This window comes from Salmo salar, chromosome ssa04 (assembly GCF_905237065.1).
Source record: "Salmo salar chromosome ssa04, Ssal_v3.1, whole genome shotgun sequence".
NCBI lineage: Eukaryota > Metazoa > Chordata > Actinopteri > Salmoniformes > Salmonidae > Salmo > Salmo salar.
Window position 1 is genome coordinate 87,022,129 of NC_059445.1, and position 21,140 is coordinate 87,043,268.

The following is a 21,140-nucleotide window of genomic DNA, read 5'->3' on the forward strand; positions in this document are numbered from 1 at the left end:
TAACATCTTGACCATGTTCTGTTATAATATCCACCCTGCACAGCCAGAAGAGGACTGGCCACCCCTCATAGCCTGGTTCCTCTCTAGGTTTCTTCCTAGGTTTTTGGCCTTTCTAGGGAGTTTTTCCTAGGGAGTTTTTCCTAGCCACCGTGCTTCTTTCACATGCATTGCTTGCTGTTTGGGGTTTTAGGCTGGGTTTCTGTACAGCACTTTGAGATATCAGCTGATGTACGAAGGGCTATATAAATACATTTGATTTGATTTGATTTAGACCCATCCTACTAGACTCCACAGTAGACCCATCCTCCTAGACTCCACAGTAGACCATCCTCCTAGACTCCACAGTAGACCCATCCTCCTAGACTCCACAGTAGACCCGTCCTCCTAGACTCCACCCACCCTCCTAGACTCCACAGTAGACCCATCCTCCTAGACTCCACAGTAGACCCGTCCTCCTAGACTCCACAGTAGACCCATCCTCCTAGACTCCGCAGTAGACCCATCCTCCTAGACTCCGCAGTAGACCCATCCTACTGGACTCCGCAGTAGGACCATCCTACTGGACTCCACAGTAGACCCATCCTCCTAGACTCCACAGTAGACCCATCCTCCTGGACTCCGCAGTAGACCCATCCTACTGGACTCCGCAGTAGACCCATCCTACTGGACTCCACAGTAGACCCATCCTCCTAGACTCCACAGTAGACCCATCCTACTATCCATACGTTGGTTCCACATATAACACATAACAAACCAAAGGACAGGAAGACATTATAGACTGGAGCGTTACAGGAAGAGATTGTCGTAGACTGGAGCGTTACAGGAAGACATTATAGACTGGAGCTTTACAGGAAGACATTGTCGTAGACTGGAGCGTTACAGGAAGACATTGTCGTAGACTGGAGCGTTACAGGAAGACATCGTCGTAGACTGGAGCGTTACAGGAAGACATTGTCGTAGACTGGAGCTTTACAGGAAGACATTGTCGTAGACTGGAGCGTTACAGGAAGACATTATAGACTGGAGCTTTACAGGAAGACATTGTCGTAGACTGGAGCGTTACAGGAAGACATTGTCGTAGACTGGAGCGTTACAGGAAGACATTGTCGTAGACTGGAGCGTTACAGGAAGACATTATTTTCTTTTCTTCTATTGCTCGATCATTAGCCAGCATTTCACAATTTTAATTTTTAAATGAAACGATAGTCGGCATGGCTTTGAGCGGAGGAAGAGGAGGAGGAGGAGATGGGGAAGAAGAGGAAGAGATGAATGAGTAGAAAGAGCATGAGAGGAAGGAGGAGAACTGTGATTGTGACAAAGTTTATAGGAGAATACATCTCTCCCCATTCTGTACTCGCAGTCAATGTGTTCCATGCAGTTCTGTCGAATGTCCTTTAGAGGGTGCTGTTGTCTTAGCTGCTGGCCAAACTGGTGGAAGATCAAGTTCAATCAATCAATCAAATGTATTTATAAAGCCCACCTTTATTTAACCAGGTAGGCCAGTTGATTTATAAAGCCCTTTTTACATCAACCGATGTCACAAAGTGCTTAAACAGAAACCCAGCCTAAAACCCCAAACAGCAAGCAATGCAGGTGTAGAAGCAAGGTGGCTAGGAAAAACTCCATAGAAATGCAGGAACCTAGGAAGAAACCTAGAGAGGAACCAGGCTATGAGGGGTGGCCAGTCCTCTTCTGGCTGTGCCGGGTGGAGATTATAACAGCACATGGCCAAGATGTTCAAATGTTCATAAATGACCAGCAGGGTCAAATAATAATAATCATAGTAGTTGTCGAGGGTGCTACAAGCACGTCCGGTGAACAGGTCAGGGTTCCATAGCCGCAGGCCAAACTGGTAGAGGATAACGTTGCCCTCTGCCAATGATCCAAGGGCAGTTTTGATCCCTACTGGTTATGGTAATGCTGTATTTGTTTACATAGTGGTTTATGGTAATGCTGTATTTGTTTACCTAGTGGTTATGGTAATGATGTATTTGTTTACCTAGTGGTTATGGTAATGCTGTATTTGTTTACCTAGTGGTTATGGTAATGATGTATTTGTTTACCTAGTGGTTATGGTAATGATGTATTTGTTTACATAGTGGTTATGGTAATGCTGTATTTGTTTACCTACTGGTTTATGGTAATGATGTATTTGTTTACATAGTGGTTATGGTAATGCTGTATTTGTTTACCTACTGGTTTATGGTAATGCTGTATTTGTTTACATAGTGGTTATGGTAATGATGTATTTGTTTACCTACTGGTTTATGGTAATATTGTCTGTGTCTGAAATGGCATCCTATCCCCTATATAGTGCACTACTTTTGACAGGGTCCTGATAAATGCTGTACACTACATAGGCCTAGACAATAGAGAAGCCAACAAATAATGTGGTCCCAGTGCTTTTAATGACTGACATAGTTGTCCATAATGAGAATGTCTGGTACCACATGATTGTACCACAACTTCCTTTCTACCCCCCCCCCCCCCAACCACAAAAAAAGACATTTCTCTTTTCACCCCACTAGCACTGACTCTGCTGATAAATACTTTGTTGAGGGAACATGTTCTTGATACGATTAGGATGTGTTGTTGTCTCACTGTCGTAATATGAACTACACTAATTGTACGTCCGTCTGGATAAGAATCGACTTGTCAAATGACTAACATTTAAAATGTCCTTAAACCCTTTTTACACACCGGTGGGAATTCACAAAGTGGTTTTAAGAAAAACTGGCTCAAAGAACGTCACATAAAACCCCCAATGTTATTCTTTAAACTACGGCTCACTATAATGGGACGTCAGACGTACGCGTTACTATGTCACGCTACGACAGGTCGTCACGCTACGACAGGTCGTCACGCTACGGCAGGTCGTCACGCTACGGCAGGTCGTCACGCTACGGCAGGTCGTCACGCTACGGCAGGTCGTCACCCTACGGCAGGTCGTCACGCTACGGCAGGTCGTCACCCTACGGCAGGTCGTCACCCTACGGCAGGTCGTCACGCTACGACAGGTCGTCACGCTACGGCAGTTAACTCATCATATATGATTTATTAGTAGGCTACGTGTGTGTGTGTGTGTGTCTGTGTGTGTGTGTGTGTGTCTGTGTGTGTGTGTGTGTGTGTGTGTGTGTGTGTGTGTCTGTGTGTGTGTGACATGTCTCATGTCCAATTCGATGCACAGCCAGATACATATTCAACACCAGGATGGAGAAAGAAAACTGTAACGCTATCGTTGGACTTCATACGTTTCTAAAAGCCATTGTTGCGTCGTCCTCTCCTCCCGTTCTCCTCTCGTTCTCCTCCCGTTGTCCTCCCGTTCCTCCATCCAAGGCCTGATCCTCACACACACACAGGATATTGAGGGTCTAATTCTGGTGACATGATGATCAATGCTTGACTGGCGTTTGACAAACCAAAATATTCTTGATCATCCATAATAATCATGTAGACTAGCCTACACACACTGTATCTGCTAGCTGGTGGCTAGAGCTCACGTGAGTAGCTCAGAGTAGGCACATTTGTTATGACGAAAGTGGACAGTACAACAGATCAACCGGAATGACATTTACGCCCACGGGTGGCCGAAAATAACTATCTGAAAGGCACACCCCTACTAAGCCATGCCTTCAGTCTTCTGATCTGATCCAGAGAGTCATAGCCAGGGATAAATGACAAATTATAACTACAAAATACCCTAAAGACCAATGTGTCAAAATAAAATATAATATACTTTTTTTAAGTTATTGTATTTAATAAAAATACATGTATTTCGTATTTTAAAATTGTAATGGTCGTCGTATGTAGCGCAGCGGGTTGAGTGCTTATATTTACTTTTATTGAGACACTTAATAAGAAAACAAACGAACGACAAACAGTCTTGCAGGCTATACACAGCAGTGCAAAAACAACTTCCCACAAATGACACGTGAAAACAGGGCTACCTAAGTATGACTCCCAATCAGCAACAACGATGTACAGCTGTTCCTGATTAAGAGCCATACCAGGCCAACACAAAGAAATACACAACATAGAAAACCATAGAAATACAAAACAGAACATTACCCAAAAACCCCGGAACACATAAATCAAACACCCCCTCTTACATGAATACATATCCCATTAAACCCCGGAACACATAAATCAAACACCCCCCTGCCACGTCCTGACCAAACTACAATAACAAATAACCCCTTATACTGGTCAGGACGTGACAAAAATACAAAAACACATTAGCAAGTAGCCGGGCCCAAACAGCAACAACATACTCATTTTAATTTTTTATTTTTTTTTAAATTTCACCTTTTATTTAACCAGGTAGACCATTTGAGAACAAGTTGATTTAATTGAAACTTCTTACTTGCTACGACTGTGACACGTTGTTGTTTATCTACGTTAAGTTGAGTACCCTGAGAGGGTCTGTTAAATGACCAAAACGCAAATGCATGTGAAAAAAAACAACTGCAAAGCACACTGGGTTTTAATCATTGGCCTTTTTGAAAATACAAATGACAGCTTTCGAAAGTATCTTGTTCACAAAGTACATTGGAGTGTAGTTCAGTCCACTGTAATACGGAAAGCGGGGGGGGAAGCTAGTCAGTTGTACAACTGAATGTATTCAACTGAAATGTGTCTTCTGCATTTTAACCCCTCTGAGTTAGAGAGGTGCGGAGGGGGGCTGCCTTAATCGACATCCACGTCTTCGTTGCCCGGGGAACAGTGGGTTAACTGCCTTGTTCAGGGGCAGAACGACAGATTTTTAACCTACAAAGTACATCGGAGTGTAGTTCAGCCCATGTACTTTGCCAGTGTAATACAAAATACTAAAAAGTTATTAAAATACGTATTTCAATTACATGTAACTGAAATACTGCCCATGTGGTCATAGCTCAATAACCCACTATTTAACCAGTGATGGGTTGTTTTTAACACAGCATTTTATAGAGTGCAGGAACACACACACACACGCACACACACACACACACACACACACACACAGAGGGAGAGAGTTACAGCATCATGGATTCAGATTCTCCCCAGCCACTGAATGATTGATTGCCATGGCGATGATTCAAAGAAGTCTCTCTGCTGTGCTCTCAGGCAATCACTCTCTCTCTCTCTCTCTTCTCTCTCTCTCTCTCTCTCTCTCTCTCTCTCTCTCTCTCTCTCTCTCTCTCTCTCTCTCTCTCTCTCTCTGTCTCTCTCTCTCTCTCTCTCTCTCTCTCTCTCTCTGTCTCTCTCTCTCTCTCTCTCTCTCTCTCTCTCCTCGCTCTCTCTGTCTCTCTCTCTCTCTCTCTCTCTGTCTCTCTCTCTCTCTCTCTCTCTCTCTCTTCCTCTCTCTCTCTGTCTCTCTCTCTCTCTCTCTCTCTCTCTCTCTCTCTCTCCTCGCTCTCTCTTTCTCTCTCTCTCTCTCTCTCTCTCTCTCTCTCTCTCTCTCTCTCTCTTCCTCGCTCTCTCTTTCTCTCTCTCTCTCTCTCTCTCTCTCTCTCTCTCTCTCTCTCTCTCTCTCTCTCTCTCTCTCTCTCTCTCTCTCTCTCTCTCTCTCTCTCTCTCTCTCTCTCTCTCTCTCTTCCTCGTTCTCTCTTTCTCTCTCTCTTCCTCTCTCTTCCTCTTCTTCTCTCATCCTCTTCTTCTCTCTTCCTCTTCCTCTCTCTTCCTCTCTCTTTCTCTCTTTTCCTCTCTTCCTCTCTCTCTCTTTCTCTCTCTTCCTCTCTCTTCCTCTTCCTCTCTCTCTTTCTCTTCCTCTATCTTTCTCTCTCTCACTCCTGCCATCATTTTTCCTAATACTAAAACCCCTGCAATATTAATACTGTACCGAACCTGGGTTCCATCTTCTCTGCTGCAGCAGAGTGTCCCCTGCTTCTGTGGCCAAGAGTTTAACCTGCATTATAATTAGAAAGGTGTGTGTGTTTCCCATTGAAAATCCATAAATTCAGTATCTCATCACCTCTCTGTTTTGTCAGTATGATGTCATAGCTGTTACTTGATGTTTTAGAGAGAAAGTGAACTGGGAACAAATGGGACAAAAAAAGGGTAATCTGTTACATTTCTGAATTGGAAAGATCTGTCATTATGTTTTGGATTAATTTCCTTTTGTCATAATGTAAAAATGTTTTCGCTGGCTAGTTGCCACGGTGATAACGACTGTATTTGCTATATGGAATATGATGATGAATGTCACGTCCTGACCAGTATAAGGGGTTATTGGTTATTGTAGTTTGGTCAGGACGTGGCAGGGGGGGTATTTGTTTTATGTGGTTCGGGGTTTAATGGGCTATGTATTTATGTAAGAGGGGTGTTTTGATTTATGTGTTCCGGGGTTTTTCAGGTAATGTTCTTGTTTTGTATTTCTATGGTTTTCTATGTTGTGTATTTCTTTGTGTTGGCCTGGTATGGCTCTCAATCAGGAACAGCTGTACATCGTTGTTGCTGATTGAGAGTCATACTTAAGTAGCCCTGTTTTCACCTGTCCCTTTGTGGGAAGTTGTGGTTGCATAGCTATTATGGGGAGCGTTTGGCATGGAGAGCACCACGCTATGCAGAAGTGAGCACGGTCTCGCCCATCCGCACGCACAGTCTGGTGCGGTCGATACCAGCCCCCCGCAAGTGCCGTGCTAGAGTGGACATCCAGCCTGGTAGGAGGATGCCTGCGCAGCGCATCTGGCCACCTGTGCGTCTCCTAGGCCCAGGCTACCCTGCGCCTGCTCTACGCACGGCAGCCATCATTCCTCTGCACAGCCCAGTTCGCCCTGTGCCAGCACTCCGCCCGTGCCGGGCTACAGTAACAACTCAGCCAGGACGGGTTGTGCAGGCCGTGCCCTCCAGACCTCCAGTGTGTCTTCAAGACCCGGTCTATCCTGTGCCTGCTCCCAGAGCCAGGCCTCCTGAAAGTCCCGCCAGTCCGGAGCCGCCAGAGCCGCCCGCCAGTCCGGAGCCGCCAAAGCCGCCCGCCTGTCCGGCGCCACCAGAGTCGCCCGCCAGTCCGGCGCCACCAGAGTCGCCCGCCAGTCCGGCGCCACTAGAGTCGCCCGCCAGTCCGGCGCCGCCGGCGAGGGTCCCCAGTCCGGGGTCGGGGGCGAGGGACCCCGCTCTAGAGGCGCCACCAAAGTGGGGTGAGCTAGCGGTGGAGTGGGGTCTGTGTCCCGCCCCTGAGCCGCCACCGCGGATAGATGCCCACCCGGACCCTTCCCTAGAGGTTTAGGTTTTGCGTCCGGAGTCCGCACCTTTGGGGGGGTACTGTCACGCCCTGGCCATAGAGAGTGTTTTATTCTCTATTTTGGTTAGGCCAGGGTGTGACTAGGGTGGGCATTCTATGTCCTTTTTTCTATGTTTGGTATTTCTTTGTTTTGGCCTGGTATGGCTATCAATCAGGGACAGCTGTACATTGTTGTCGCTGATTGGGAGCCATACATATGTAGCCTGTTTTCCTTTGGGTTTTGTGGGTGGTTAATTTCTGTTTTGTATTTCTTACCTTACAGAACTATTTGGCTGTCGTTTCTTGTTTCAGTGTTCAGATCAAATAAATTCATGATGAGCACTAACCACGCTGCGCCTTGGTCTACTCCCTTCAACAGCCGTTACAGCCTATCATCTATCATCATAGCTAAACACAGCCACAGAGAACCATCCGAATTGGACAGCCTGGCTAAACTCAGCCACAGAGAACCAACCGAAATTGGACTGCCTGGCTAAACGCAGCCACAGAGAAGCATCCGAATTGGACTGCCTGGCTAAACGCAGCCACAGAGAACCATCCGAATTGGGCTGCCTGGCTAAACGCAGCCACAGAGAACCATCCGAATTGGACTGCCTGGCTAAAAGCAGCCACAGAGAACCATCCGAATTGGACTGCCTGGCTAAACGCAGCCACAGAGAACCATCCGAATTGGACTGCCTGGCTAAACGCAGCCACAGAGAACCATCAGAAATTGGACTGCCTGGCTAAATGCAGCCACAGAGAACCATCCGAATTGGACTGCCTGGCTAAACGCAGCCACAGAGAACCATCCGAATTGGACTGCCTGGCTAAACGCAGCCACAGAGAACCATCCGAATTGGACTGCCTGGCTAAACGCAGCCACAGAGAACCATCCGAATTGGACTGCCTGGCTAAACGCAGCCACAGAGAACCATCAGAATTGGACTGCCTGGCTAAACGCAGCCACATCTGAAATTGGTTCCACTTGAAATAGATCCATGTAGATGGCTTTCTAGTAAAGGTATCCAGGGTATCCAGAAAACATTGATTATTTAACCTAGTAGAGTCGATGTCCGTTGGCATAATAAAAAAAAACAGCTAACGATACTTGTTTCGTTGGATGCGTCTCCATCCACCGCATTTCGCCGACGTCGCACTTCCTCATCTGAGGTGAAAGGTGGCAGAGCTAGAGAGGTGTTTGTCAGACCAGGAGACATCCCATCTGAGGTGAAAGGTGGCAGAGCTCGAGAGGTGTTTGTCAGACCAGGAGACATCCCATCTGAGGTGAAAGGTGACAGAGCTCGAGAGGTGTTTGTCAGACCATGAGACGCCTGGAAAAATCAGTCAAGTGCTAAAACTTAGTCACTCTACTAGCACGACTACCTCCTAACTAGGGAAGGTATTTTCCTTGCTATATGTTGATATTTTATTTCATTCACAGGCTACTTACCTGGTGGATTTGTTGTTCAGTCTGGTGGGAACCCCTCCTACCATATCAGGAGAGGATTTGTTGTTCAGCCTGGTGATCTGGTCATAGGTCTAAATAGTCTTTAATTATTTTGTATTAATTTAATCAATAACAATTCATCTTCATATTTTATATCTCTCTAATCAATAACAATTCAACTTAATTTTTATTTTGTATTTATTTTATTTCACCTTTATTTAACCAGGTAGGCCAGTTGAGAACAAGTCCTTTATTTAACCAGGTAGGCCAGTTGAGAACAAGTCCTTTATTTAACCTGGTAGGCCAGTTGAGAACAAGTCCTTTATTTAACCAGGTAGGCCAGTTGAAAACAAGTTGTCATTTACAACTGATACCTGGCCAAGATAAAGCAAAGCAGTGTGACAAAAACAACATCACAGAGTTACACATGGAGTAAAACAAACGTACAGTCAATAATACAGTAGAAAAATCTATATACAGTGTGTGCAATTGTAGTGAGGAGGTAAGGCAATAAATAGGCCATAGTAGCAAAATAATTACAATTTAGCAAATTAACACTGGAGTGATAGATGTGCAGATGATGATGTTCAAGTAGAAACACTGGGGTGCAAAAGAGCAAAAAAATAAATAAATAACAGTATGGGGATGAGGTAGTTGGATGGGCTGTTTACAGATGGGCTATGTACAGGTGCAGTGATTGGTAAGCTGCTCTGACAGCCGATGCTTAAAAGTTAGTGAGGGAGATATAAGTCTCCAACTTCAGCGATTTTTGCAATTCGTTCCAGTCATTGGCAGCAGAGAACTGGAAGGAAAGGCGGCCAAAGGAGGAGTTGGCTTTGGGGATGACCAGTGAGATATACCTGCTGGAGCGCATGCTACAGGTGGGTGCTGCTATGGTGACCAGTGAGCTGAGATAAGGCGGGGTTTTACCTAGCATAGACTTGTAGATGACCTGGAGCCAGTGGGTCTGGCAACGAGTATGAAGCGAGGGCCAGCCAACGAGTGCATACAGGTCGCAGTGGTGGGTGGTATAAGGGGCTTTGGTAACAAAACGGATGGCAGTGTGATAGACTGCATCCAATTTGCTGAGTAGAGTGTTGGAGGCTATTTTGTAAATGAGATCGCCGAAGTCGAGGATCGGTAGGATGGTCAGTTTTACGAGGGTATGTTTGGCGGCATGAGTGAAGGATGCTTTGTTGCCGATTCTCGATTTAATTTTGGATTGGAGATGCTTAATATGAGTCTGGAAGGAGAGTTTACAGTCTAACCAGACACCTAGGTATTTGTAGTTGTCCACATATTCTAAGTCAGAACCTTCCAGAGAAGTGATGCTGGACGGGCGGGCAGGTGCAGGCAGCGATCGGTTGAAGAGCATGCATTTAGTTTTACTTGCATTTAAGAGCAGTTGGAGGCCACGGAAGGAGAGTTGTATGGCGTTGAAGCTCGTCTGGAGGTTTGTTAACACAGTGTCCAAAGAAGGGCCAGAAGTATACAGAATGGTATCGTCTGCGTAGAGGTGGATAAGAGGCTCACCAGCAGCGAGAGCGACATCATTGATATATCATTGATATTCATGTTCTGTCTCTCCTTAATCAATAACTATTCCTCTTCATGTTCTGTCTCTCCTTAATCAATAACAAATCAACTTATTGTTTTGTCTCTCCTTAATCAATAACAAATCAACTTATTGTTTTGTCTCTCCTTAATCAATAACTATTCCTCTTCATGTTCTGTCTCTCCTTAATCAAACAAAGGCAGAAGGAAAAAGAGACATTGCGGTAACCATAACAGAGTCGAGGGTGGAGCCGCTTTATCCGGCCAGCTGGCATGTTGAGTGTGTGTGTGTGACTGGCACAGGAGAGGTAGACACACCAAGGGTGCATCCCAAATGGCACCCTATACCCTATATAGTGCACTGCTTTAGACCAGAGCCCTATGGCACCCTTTTCCCTATATAGTGCACTACTTTAGACCAGAGCCATATGTCCAAAGTAGCTCACTATATAGGGAACAGTGTGTCGTCTTTGATGTATCCCAAACATACATCCAACACACATCAAACGTGATCTGTGGAGTCGTAGCTGCTGTATGTGTTTATGTCCAATGAATGATTCTGTTTATGTACCAGTTGTTTTACCTGGGGGGGAATGTAACCACCCAGAGGACATGTGGGGGGGGGGAATGCAACCACCCAGAGGACATGTGGGGGGGGGAATGTAACCACCCAGAGGACATGTGGGGGGGGGGAATGTAACCACCCAGAGGACATGTGGGGGGGAATGTAACCACCCAGAGGACATGTGGGGGGGGAATGTAACCACCCAGAGGACATGTGGGGGGGGGAATGTAACCACCCAGAGGACATGTGGGGGGGGAATGTAACCACCCAGAGGACATGTGGGGGGGGGGGAATGTAACCACCCAGAGGACATGTGGGGGGGGGAATGTAACCACCCAGAGGACATGTGGGGGGGGAATGTAACCACCCAGAGGACATGTGGGGGGGGGAATGTAACCACCCAGAGGACATGTGGGGGGGGAATGTAACCACCCAGAGGACATGTGGGGGGGAATGTAACCACCCAGAGGACATGTGGGGGGGAATGTAACCACCCAGAGGACATGTGGGGGGGGAATGTAACCACCCAGAGGACATGTGGGGGGGGAATGTAACCACCCAGAGGACATGTGGGGGGAATGTAACCACCCAGAGGACATGTGGGGGGGGGAATGTAACCACCCAGAGGACATGTGGGGGGGGAATGTAACCACCCAGAGGACATGTGGGGGGGGAATGTAACCACCCAGAGGACATGTGGGGGGGGGAATGTAACCACCCAGAGGACATGTGGGGGGGAATGTAACCACCCAGAGGACATGTGGGGGGGGGAATGTAACCACCCAGAGGACATGTGGGGGGGGAATGTAACCACCCAGAGGACATGTGGGGGGGAATGTAACCACCCAGAGGACATGTGGGGGGGGGAATGTAACCACCCAGAGGACATGTGGGGGGGAATGTAACCACCCAGAGGACATGTGGGGGGGGGAATGTAACCACCCAGAGGACATGTGGGGGGGGGGGAATGTAACCACCCAGAGGACATGTGGGGGGGGGAATGTAACCACCCAGAGGACATGTGGGGGGGGAATGTAACCACCCAGAGGACATGTGGGGGGGGAATGTAACCACCCAGAGGACATGTGGGGGGGGAATGTAACCACCCAGAGGACATGTGGGGGGGGAATGTAACCACCCAGAGGACATGTGGGGGGGGGAATGTAACCACCCAGAGGACATGTGGGGGGGGAATGTAACCACCCAGAGGACATGTGGGGGGGAAATGTAACCACCCAGAGGACATGTGGGGGGAATGTAACCACCCAGAGGACATGTGGGGAGGGGGGAATGTAACCACCCAGAGGACATGTGGGGGGGAATGTAACCACCCAGAGGACATGTGGGGGGGGAATGTAACCACCCAGAGGACATGTGGGGGGAATGTAACCACCCAGAGGACATGTGGGGGGGGGAATGTAACCACCCAGAGGACATGTGGGGGGGGAATGTAACCACCCAGAGGACATGTGGGGGGGGAATGTAACCACCCAGAGGACATGTGGGGGGAATGTAACCACCCAGAGGACATGTGCTTGACACTGAGCATCACTGCTCTTGCCAGATGTGCTGCCTGGTTGCCAGTCGTTGTGAGTTGCCAGGTTGGGTTGATGTTGTCACCGACCTGTCAGGCCCTCCACACCAGGCTCTCTACGGATTCTGTCAGCAGCCGTCGGTCAAACATGTGTGTGTGTGTGTGTGTGTGTGTGTGTGTGTGTGTGTGTGTGTGTGTCTGAGCGTATGTGTGCATCTCTGTGTGTGTGTGTGTGTGTGTGTGTGTGTGTGTGTGTGTGTGTGTGTGTGTGTGTGTGTGTGTGTATGTGTGCATCTCTGTGTGTGTGTGTGTGTGTGTGTGTGTGTGCTTCAGCAGCTGTCGGTCAAACTCTGTGACCGTGGAGATAGCTAACGATGACATGGGGGATTAATTTAACATTCCAGACCCTGTCACGATGCAACGGGAACGGATGTCGGAAAAACTGAGATTGAGGATAAATCCTCGAAGGGGGGGGAGACAGACAGACAGACAGAGACAGACAGACAGAGACAGACAAACAGAGAGACAGACAAACAGAGAGACAGACAGACAAAGAGACAGACAGACAGACAAAGAGACAGACAGACAGACAAAGAGACAGACAGACAGACAAAGAGACAGACAGACAGACAAAGAGACAGACAGACAGACAGACAAAGAGACAGACAGACAGACAGACAAAGAGACAGACAGAGAGACAGACAAAGAGACAGACAGACAGACAAAGAGACAGACAGACAGACAAAGAGACAGACAGACAAAGAGACAGACAGACAGACAAAGAGACAGACAGACAGACAAAGAGACAGACAGACAGACAAAGAGACAGACAGACAGACAAAGAGACAGACAGACAAAGAGACAGACAGACAGACAAAGAGACAGACAAAGAGACAGACAAAGAGACAGACAAAGAGACAGACAAAGAGACAGACAAAGAGACAGACAAAGAGACAGACAAAGAGACAGACAAAGAGACAGACAAAGAGACAGACAAAGAGACAGACAAAGAGACAGACAAAGGCAGACAAAGAGACAGACAAAGAGACAGACAAAGAGACAGACAAAGAGACAGACAAAGAGACAGACAAAGAGACAGACAAAGAGACAGACAGAGAGACAGACAGAGAGACAGACAGAGAGACAGACAGAGAAAGAGACAGACAGAGAAAGAGACAGACAGAGAAAGAGACAGACAGAGAAAGAGACAGACAGAGAAAGAGACAGACAGAGAAAGAGACAGACAGAGAAAGAGACAGACAGAGAAAGAGACAGACAGACAGAGTGACACAGAAAGAGACAAAGAGACAGAGAGAGAGTTTAGCAGATGCTTTAAGTTATAATGACATCATGCCTGTGTGAATGGTATGAGTTGGTCAACTACACTCTGAAACTGGGTTGACCGATATAACTCCCTCGCCTGTGGGAAAAACAACCTGTGAATATTGCTCCGACTGAGAAGGCTGCCGTGCTTCTTGCTCTTAGGAAACTTTGCAGTATTTTGTTTTTTTTATGTGTTATTTATTTTTACAAGCATTCATTTCGCTACACCCGCGATAACATCTGATAAACACGTGTATGTGACAAATAACATTAGATTTGATTTGACTTGACCCTTTTTCAAACTCAATTTTCTTGTTCTCTGCTTGTTTTTTAGTCAATTACAACAACAACATACAACATTGAAGAAAAGTACATGTCTAAAGATTCCTTTTCATCATGGACTTCCCTCATGCGCCTTTTCATGACCAGGTGAGGGAGTGCTAGCTTACTGCCAACCAAAACATTAAGCTAGAGTTACCAACAGACTGACAGCTACAAGTAGTGAGTGGAGTTACTAACAGACTATACAGCTACAAGTAGTGAGTGGAGTTACTAACAGACTATACAGCTACAAGCAGTGAGTGGAGTTACTAACAGACTATACAAGTAGTGAGTGGAGTTACTAACAGACTATACAAGTAGTGAGTGGAGTTACTAACAGACTATACAAGCAGTGAGTGGAGTTACTAACAGACTATACAAGTAGTGAGTGGAGTTACTAACAGACTATACAACTACAAGTAGTGAGTGGAGTTACTAACAGACTATACAACTACAAGTAGTGAGTGGAGTTACTAACAGACTGCAACTACAAGTAGTGAGTGGAGTTACTAACAGACTATACAAGTAGTGAGTGGAGTTACTAACAGGCTATACAGCTACAAGTAGTGAGTGGAGTTACTAACAGACTATACAAGTAGTGAGTGGAGTTACTAACAGACTATACAAGTAGTGAGTGGAGTTACTAACAGACTATACAGCTACAAGTAGTGAGTGGAGTTACTAACAGACTATACAAGGAGTGGACACAGACATACAAGTAGTGAGTGGAGTTACTAACAGACTATACAACTACAAGTAGTGAGTGGAGTTACTAACAGACTATACAACTACAAGTAGTGAGTGGAGTTACTAACAGACTATACAACTACAAGTAGTGAGTGGAGTTACTAACAGACTATACAACTACAAGTAGTGAGTGGAGTTACTAACAGACTATACAACTACAAGTAGTGAGTGGAGTTACTAACAGACTATACAACTACAAGTAGTGAGTGGAGTTACTAACAGACTATACAACTACAAGTAGTGAGTGGAGTTACTAACAGACTATACAAGTAGTGAGTGGAGTTACTAACAGACTATACAAGTAGTGAGTGGAGTTACTAACAGACTATACAGCTACAAGTAGTGAGTGGAGTTACTAACAGACTATACAGCTACAAGTAGTGAGTGGAGTTACTAACAGACTGCAACTACAAGTAGTGAGTGGAGTTACTAACAGACTATACAAGTAGTGAGTGGAGTTACTAACAGACTATACAAGTAGTGAGTGGAGTTACTAACAGACTATACAGCTACAAGTAGTGAGTGGAGTTACTAACAGACTATACAGCTACAAGCAGTGAGTGGAGTTACTAACAGACTATACAAGTAGTGAGTGGAGTTACTAACAGACTATACAAGTAGTGAGTGGAGTTACTAACAGACTATACAAGCAGTGAGTGGAGTTACTAACAGACTATACAAGTAGTGAGTGGAGTTACTAACAGACTATACAACTACAAGTAGTGAGTGGAGTTACTAACAGACTATACAACTACAAGTAGTGAGTGGAGTTACTAACAGACTGCAACTACAAGTAGTGAGTGGAGTTACTAACAGACTATACAGCTACAAGCAGTGAGTGGAGTTACTAACAGGCTATACAGCTACAAGTAGTGAGTGGAGTTACTAACAGACTATACAAGTAGTGAGTGGAGTTACTAACAGACTATACAAGTAGTGAGTGGAGTTACTAACAGACTATACAGCTACAAGTAGTGAGTGGAGTTACTAACAGACTATACAAGTAGTGAGGGAGTTACTAACAATATACAAGTAGTGAGTGGAGTTACTAACAGACTATACAACTACAAGTAGTGAGTGGAGTTACTAACAGACTATACAACTACAAGTAGTGAGTGGAGTTACTAACAGACTATACAACTACAAGTAGTGAGTGGAGTTACTAACAGACTATACAACTACAAGTAGTGAGTGGAGTTACTAACAGACTATACAACTACAAGTAGTGAGTGGAGTTACTAACAGACTATACAACTACAAGTAGTGAGTGGAGTTACTAACAGACTATACAACTACAAGTAGTGAGTGGAGTTACTAACAGACTATACAAGTAGTGAGTGGAGTTACTAACAGACTATACAAGTAGTGAGTGGAGTTACTAACAGACTATACAGCTACAAGTAGTGAGTGGAGTTACTAACAGACTATACAGCTACAAGTAGTGAGTGGAGTTACTAACAGACTGCAACTACAAGTAGTGAGTGGAGTTACTAACAGACTATACAAGTAGTGAGTGGAGTTACTAACAGACTATACAAGTAGTGAGTGGAGTTACTAACAGACTATACAAGTAGTGAGTGGAGTTACTAACAGACTATACAAGTAGTGAGTGGAGTTACTAACAGACTATACAAGTAGTGAGTGGAGTTACTAACAGACTATACAAGTAGTGAGTGGAGTTACTAACAGACTATACAAGTAGTGAGTGGAGTTACTAACAGACTATACAAGTAGTGAGTGGAGTTACTAACAGACTATACAGCTACAAGTAGTGAGTGGAGTTACTAACAGACTGCAACTACAAGTAGTGAGTGGAGTTACTAACAGACTGCAACTACAAGTAGTGAGTGGAGTTACTAACAGACTATACAACTACAAGTAGTGAGTGGAGTTACTAACAGACTATACAACTACAAGTAGTGAGTGGAGTTACTAACAGACTATACAAGTAGTGAGTGGAGTTACTAACAGACTATACAGCTACAAGTAGTGAGTGGAGCAGTAGAAGATGTGAATCATATTGACAGCAGTATTAACATCATGACAATAAAGAATAATATTCACTTAGATATTAAAATTATTTTCAAACCTAGTTAACAGGTATTGAAGACAAAGATCTACTGGGAACCACAGTATATTAGTGTCTCATAGGCTTTTCACATACGGTGGTATAGTGTCTATCAGTTCCCTAAGGGCCTGATTCAGACTTGAGGGGGGCCCGGACTGGACTTAACACAACATGGGTTTTTAAGTAAAACATTTTTAAGGGCAACTGCAGCAGTTTTCAACCTCATATTCATGATCTCCAGCACCAAACCACCGTCTACACGTGTGACAACAGTGTGTTTCCATGATCTGTAGTTATTCTGTATAATGAAGAGAGCTTTACAAATGTAATCAATTATTATTCATATTATTGTTATTTATAATTATAATTAATATTATTTATTATCATTATTATTTATTAATTCATATGTATTATTATAATTTATTTTTTATTATCATTTATTATTTATTATTATTTATTATTTATTATTACCATTATTATTTATTAATATTATTATTATTAATTAGTATTTATTAATTATGATTATTTATTATTACTATTATTTATTCTTAATTCTTCTTATTATTTATTATTCTTGTTATTATTATTAAAAAGATCAGAAGAATGGGTCTCAAAAAAAGCTTCTCTGTGACATCACACGGTAGGATCTAGCCAGAGGAGGGTGTTTTACTTTCTCCCCATGTCACCGTGAATCTTGTAGTTTTCCAAAATCACTTTTTAAAATTTAGATTGGTGTGTGTGTGTGTGTGTGTGTGTGTGTGTGTGTGTGTGTGTGTGTGTGTGTGTTGTCCTTCTGAACTCCTACCACCAGAGGAAATGGATATCAGGTTTCTAACCTCTATAGACCAGCCTGGTCACTACAAAATAGCTCGCCAGAACGTCGATCTATTCCTTCCTCTTCTCTCACAAAAATAAATGAAAATAATTGCCCAGCACAGGGGATGAACTCATGATGCTCTGAGCCATAATGCACTGCTTAGATCACTGCAGTACTACAGTTCACTACGCTGTAGAAGGCTTTGGCTCGATGATAGTTCACGGGAATAGTACGTTGTTTTAGAAATGATTTCATTTTAAGCCTTCCACCCCCCCCCTGACCTTAACCAATCGGAATGGACGCCTAAAACCGTTAACCCTTTGGGTTGTTTCTGGAACAACGCAGAATTAATGCATCAAAAATAGACGTTCATCTATAATTCGTCGAATTTCGAAGGGAAACTATGAGATCTCAAAGCAATAGTCGCCGATAAACGCAGACTCGACTGTATGGGCCCTGGTCGAGAGAGAGAGAGAGAGAGAGAGAGAGAGAGAGAGAGAGAGAGAGAGAGAGAGAGAGAGAGAGAGAGAGAGAGAGAGATAGAGATAGAGATAGAGATAGAGATAGAGATAGAGATAGAGATAGATGGGAGAATTAGAGGAAATATACTTAAATTCACACAGGACACCAGATAAGACAGGAGAATTACAGCAGATATAACAGACTGATCCTAGCCCCCCGGCACATAGACTATTGCAGCATAGATACTGGAGGCTGAGACATGTTGTCCATCCGACGATACCCCCGGATAAGGCCAACCAGGCAGGATGTAACCCCACCCACTTTGCCAAAGCACAGCCCCCACACCGCTAGAGGGATATCAACAGACCAGGCTGAGTATAGACCCCACACCACTAGAAGGGATATCAACAGACCAGGCTGAGTATAGACCCCACACCACTAGAAGGGATATCAACAGACCAGGCTGAGTATAGACCCCACACCACTAGAAGGGATATCAACAGACCAGGCTGAGTACAGACCCCACACCACTAGAGGGATATCAACAGACCAGGCTGAGTATAGACCCCACACCACTAGAGGGATATCAACAGACCAGGCTGAGTATAGACCCCACACCACTAGAGGGATATCAACAGACCAGGCTGAGTATAGACCCCACACCGCTAGAGGGATATCAACAGACCAGGCTGAGTATAGACCCCACACCACTAGAGGGATATCAACAGACCAGGCTGAGTATAGACCCCACACCACTAGAGGGATATCAACAGACCAGGCTGAGTATAGACCCCACACCACTAGAGGGATATCAACAGACCACCAGGCTGAGTATCGACCCCACACCACTAGAGGGATATCAACAGACCAGGCTGAGTATAGACCCCACACCACTAGAGGGATATCAACAGAACAGGCTGAGTATAGACCCCACACCACTAGAGGGATATCAACAGACCACCAGGCTGAGTATCGACCCCACACCACTAGAGGGATATCAACAGACCAGGCTGAGTATCGACCCCACACCACTAGAGGGATATCAACAGAACAGGCTGAGTATAGACCCTACACCACTAGAAGGGATCTCAACAGACCACCAACTTACTACTCTGAGACCATGCTGAGTATAGCCCTCCACACGAGTCTGATGGGTTGCAAAACCGGACAGGAAGATCACGTCATTGACTCAACCCACTCAAATCGAGTATAATGAAAAAAGCCTGCCAATACGTGACGCACCCTTCCTAGAAACAGCATGGGAGAGCATTAGTAAACCAGTGACTCAGCCTCCGTAATAGGGTCAGAGGCAGAGATTCCCAGGCAGAGAGAGAACTTTGGATTTGAAACGACACAATGAACATGAGGTTAATAAAGTGCAGACTGTCGGTTTTAATTTGAGGGTATTTTCATTCATATCGGGTGAACCATTTAGAAATTACAGAGCTTTTTGGACCAAAAATATATGTGTATTAATGCAGTCTTAAGTTAAGTATTTGTTCCCATATTCCTAGCACACAATGATTACGTCGAGCTTGTTGGATTCATTTGCTGTTCGTTTTGGTTGTGTTTCAGAATATTTTGTGCCCGATAGATATTAAAAGTAAATAATGTATTGTGTAATTTTGGAGTCATTTTTATTGTAAATAAGAATTTAATATGTTTCTAAACACTTCTACATACATGCCAAGAGTGTGTGTTACGAATCCCTTTGGCCCCGCAGTCTAGGGGGAGATGGAAACGAGACCCGTAACATAACTTGTGCAAATTATAATCGTGATAATGAACAGTGAGAACAAATAACCACAGACAACTACAATCTACCGTCAAACACTAATGGTTTATTTTAAATCACACAGTAAAGGGGTGTGAGAAAAGGGGCTGAGCTGGACCCAAGCAAAGAAACAATAATCCAAAAATACCCCTAAACTAGACTAGCCTACCTCAAGAACAGCTAGCTAACTAACCAGTAAAATACAGTGGGTGGTCCGCCCAGTTCTAACTAGGGTACTTAGACACAGTATTCCTACGGGTAATGTATGCCCATGGGCGACTTGTCTTGGTACCCCCTTTTCCCCACCAAAACAAACAGTCAAACAACAAAACAATACTCACAGGATAACCAGACAAATGTGACACGTAGGAGCAAAACAAGAGAGAGATAGAGACAGAGAGCGAGACAGGGAGCGAGACAGGGAGCGAGACAGAGAGCGAGACAGAGAGCGAGACAGAGAGCGAGACAGAGAGCGAGACAGAGAGCGAGACAGAGAGCGAGACAGAGAGCGAGGCAGCGTGAGATTCAACTCTTGAGAAAGAGATTGACTGGGTTTTTAAACCAAGGGAAAGGGGCTGTGATTGGTTGAGGGAAAAGGAGCAGGTGTCTTGATTGGTGACTGATTGGGGAATGATGATTGTCACCTGTGAGGGGAGAAGGAGAGAAGGAGAGAAAAGAAATACACATACAGGAAACCTGTATGCGTAACACTCCCGCCCTTAAATGAGCCACCCTGGGGGGGGGTTACGAACAAAGTTCTTACAATGACCACTCAAGAGATCAAACAAAGTCAACCTCACGAAACATACAAAAAAAAATCATTTTTACACACGAGACAAAGCATCTGCTAACACATTATCAGAACCCTTTTTGTGATGGATCTCCCAAATTATAATTCTGCACAATAAGCGTCCAACGCATAAGGCTTCTGGTTTCTGGTTGTACATAACGGTGGAGAAACACTAAAGGGTTATGGTCAGTATATACGATCACAGGTAGAGCACTAGAACCAATATACACTTCAAAGTATCGCAGAGCTAACAACAACGCTAGAGCTTCTTGCTCAATGGTTGCATATTTTTGTCTGGACATTTGTTAAACTTTCTGGAGAAATAACATACAGGATGATCCAGTCCAGTCTTGTCCTGCTGCAGTAGAACAGCACCAGCACCTCTGGAACTAGCATCTACCTCAAGTTTAAACGGTCGTTCAAAATCCGGAGCAGCAAGTACAGGGGTATTACATATTACATAAGAGTGCTTTAGCAGTATCAAAAGCTACCTATACAATCCGGGGACCACTCAAACGATCTCGCCGGACTGAGCAA